Here is a 3,920-nt window from a genome sequence, read left to right as displayed (position 1 = left end):
GAAGAAACAGATGATCACAAGTTTCCGTTGACGTACCACATAATACGCAGAGGGCTTCATCAGAAGGTATCAGCCCAATATGGGCCAATTTTGCTTTGGTGTTGATTTTTCCATTCATCACGAGCCATGAAAATATTTCCACACGATGTGGCACCAACCCCCTCCATATGCCCTTGATTGAGTCGTGTGGCATGACAGGATCCGTATTAGCAAGCTCCATTGTGAAGGACTTTACTGAGAATTTCCCCACTTTATCAGGGGTCCAAGCATGATAATCTAGGTCATAAGTGAAGGAAATAATGCCCTTGGTCCAAGTATGCATTCAATGTATAGTCTAATAAATGCGGTTCAGTATTAATTAACAAGTTAATAATTCAGTGAGATCAAGTGAGCTGAATGCCTAGCTAGAGGCCGCTTCAGTTCAAGTGGAATTAATGATATTAATCCACAGCTTACTCTTGACTGAACCCGTAGGGTCACACAAATAGTACGTAAACGGATCAAGTATTTAATGGCATTAAATACTCCATCTATGGATATTCGGAATCGACGGATCTTGGTTTCAGTGGGAGCTGAGATCGTCACAGACAAGAAATGAATACTCCGTAAACGATGATATTGCTGGAAACGGAAATATGGATCGTATCGGAAATATAAATATTATCCAAGTCGTAGATGTTGCCGGAAACGGAAACATGGTACGTATCGGAAAATATTATCGGAAATGGAAATATTGCCGGAAACGGAAATATTGTCAGAATCGGAAATATTATCAGAATCGGAAAATAATTCCGGAAACGGAAATATTAAATATTTGTTCGAAACGGAAATTAATTCCGGAATCGGAAATATTAAATATTGTTCGTATCGGAAATGAATTCCGGAATCGAGAATTTAATCGGAAGCGTATCGTACGAATTAGCATCGGACGAGGCCTGCCAGACGAAGGCCCAGCACGAAGCCGGGCCATCGCCCAGCAAGCCAAGCGCAACAACCACACGCCAAGCATACGACCAGGCCTAGCGCAAAAGCCAGGCCCAGCCGAAGCTTGGGCGCGCGCGCGGACAAGGCTGCGACAGTGGGCCTTGCGCTATGCGCTCGGCGTGGGCCGCAAGGCCTGCGTGCGGGTGTGCGGTGCTTGTGCGCCACTCGTGTGTGCTACTCGAATCCTAAGGCTACCGGGATTCGTAATATGATTAAATCTAATCCTAATTGATAAAGTTTGTTTAATTAAAGTCCTAGTAGGATTATAATTAAATAAATTAGTATCCTAATAGGATTCCAAATCCTTTTCCATAACTCTATAAATAGGTGCCTAGGGTCACATATTTACAATGAGTTTTCAAGTATTCAAAGTGAGTTTTTGAGAGAAAAATTCAGTCACACAATTGCCCAAAAGTGCCGAAAATAATAGTACCTTAAGGGCGATTCTAGTTGGTCAATCTTAAGGCGGATCCGGACGTGCTGTGGACTATCTACGGAGGGACGACACTTGGAGTCCTAAAGACTTGTTCTTGTTCGGTTCGGGCGCAGCTAGGGAAGGCACGCAACAAAGAGTATGCATCTAAACTATGCTAAATGATTATGTGTAAATAATATGTATTCCTGGCTTAATGGTTGTTTCCGCATGATTTATGAATTGTCATATGTATCATAACCTAACAGTGGTATCACGAGCCTCTTATTATTTTCATAATCTAAATTGCATGAACATGGTTAAATATTACAAATTTGCAAGAATTAAAAGGGGTGATTAATTTTCGTAATTGTTAATTAATTGCAAATTGCGTTTATTTAATTATACGTACGCAGTTTTTCGGCAGTTTCTTCGTTACTCATCCAAATCGAGTGATTTTTGTGTCAATTCCGCATGTAAAAGGCATTCTAAAATTTTGACAAAAATATTACTTTTCTGCCGAACCCAGAATTCTCAAATTCGAAGCCTAACTATGACATTTCGAAGGTTTTAGTTTTTCGAATGCAAAATTTCGTAAATTTAAGATGTTAAATTAAATATTTGCGATTCTTGTTGATAAATCTTGAATTTTTGATTGACCTACTGTATATGTTTAACAAGTTTGAATGCCTAGCCTTGTTAATTATGCAATCTAATTTGTAATTATGATTAATTTGTTGAAAATTAGAATAATTTAGAATTAATTTGATTTTCATAATTAATTATAATTTAATTAGATACCTATGATTAAAAACCACCATAAAAATTGTAAATTTATGATAAAATTTTAAATTTTTATGACCTAGACTTGAATCCATGTTAATCGGAAATCAATTGAATAATAAATTTTCGATTTTTCGCCCTAAAATTATCAAATTAATATTATTTATTAATTTGTCATTAATTTTAAATATAAATTTTTTAAATTTTATGCGATTCGTTCATATAACTTGCACGCACAAAGCAATGGACGCTACGTGTTACCCTTAAGGGGTGTTGTATAGTGCGGGCATGTGACGACGAGCAAGGGAGCTCGTCGCCCATGCGGCACGAATGCAATGAGCAAGGCCATGGTGCACGAGCACAAGGCAGCAGCCCTGCCTTGTGTCATGGGCTATGAGCAATGGACGAATGGGCGAGGGCGAATGCAAGGCACAGCAGTCGCGTGTGGGCAGCAAGCGAGCTGCGTCACAACGCGCACTGCCTTGCGCAAGCGCGCGCAGCCTCGCGCGCAGCGAGCGCAAGCTCGCGTGCCACGAGTGCTGCGCCCAGCGTCGATGCCTCGCGCAGCGAGCGCTGGCTCGCACAAAGCAAGCGCTGGCGAGCGCGCGCAGCGAGCGCTGGCTCGCATCAAGCGAGCACTGGCGAGCGCGCACAGCGAGCGCTGGCCCGCATGCAGCGAGCGCTGGCGAGCGAGCGCAGCGAGCGATGGCTCGCGTGCATCGAGCGCTGGCGCGCGCGCAGCGAGCACTAGCTCGCGCGATGGCTTGCGAAGGAAAGCAGCAGCAGCTATGCGACGCAGCGCATGGGCTGCGCGCACATGGCCAGCGATGGCTGTGTGCGTGTGGCCCATGGGCGTACGTTGCGTAGGGCTGTTGCGTTGCGATTAGATCGTTTTGAAATTTTAATTTGAAATTTTCAGTTTACGTAATTTTAATTAATTTTAAAATTAATAATTTAAATTATTTTCTTGGATTTTAATTTTGAATATTGTAATTATAATAAATTTTATTTATTCTAATTATTTTACTAAAATTAAAATCATGAATTAATTTAAATACGACTGAAATTAAATTAAACTTTTTGGATTCAATTATAAATTTATATGAGCTTTAAATTTTAATTAAATTTGTATGTTTCCGGTTGGACTAGAAATACATTTTTATGTTTAAAATTAGTAAAGCATATGAATTTATTGGTTTAAGTGGGAGCCCTTTTAGTCATAAACTCTTGATTAGGTCTACAAATCCTTAAGGTTAAAACAACTTGATTAGAATTAATAAGGACTGAATAATTGGTAGATTATTGGTGCCCTTGATTAATTGCTGCAAATGTTTACGTGATGCATAATGTGTTTTACTAACCAGCTATGTGGGCCATTCATGATAATGAATGGGTGAATGGTATATATATTGTATATGTACTGTTTTGCAGGTTATGAAGTGACTAGTATGGCCCAAATAGGATAGAAAATATGGTCTGCGTACCATTAATTTGAATGTAATTGGTCTAAAGTACCAAAGTTGTTTTTCAATTCAAATATGGTCTGCGTACCATCAAGTAGTTGTAATTAGTTTTAATTATAGCTTATCCTATTTGAAGAAAATGGTGCCTCCCACGGAGATTTTCAAGACGGACTTTGAAGTTAAAGCTTCAAGATGAAGTCGGGCCATACTAGATCACATTTCTCTTATGCATGTTTTAAGTTATTTATTGCTTTTAAATATGTCTTAAAATGCATGAG

This window comes from Spinacia oleracea, chromosome 3 (genome assembly GCF_020520425.1).
Source record: "Spinacia oleracea cultivar Varoflay chromosome 3, BTI_SOV_V1, whole genome shotgun sequence".
In the NCBI taxonomy this organism is placed as follows: Eukaryota; Viridiplantae; Streptophyta; class Magnoliopsida; order Caryophyllales; family Amaranthaceae; genus Spinacia; species Spinacia oleracea.
Note: the sequence above shows the minus strand (reverse complement) of the source record.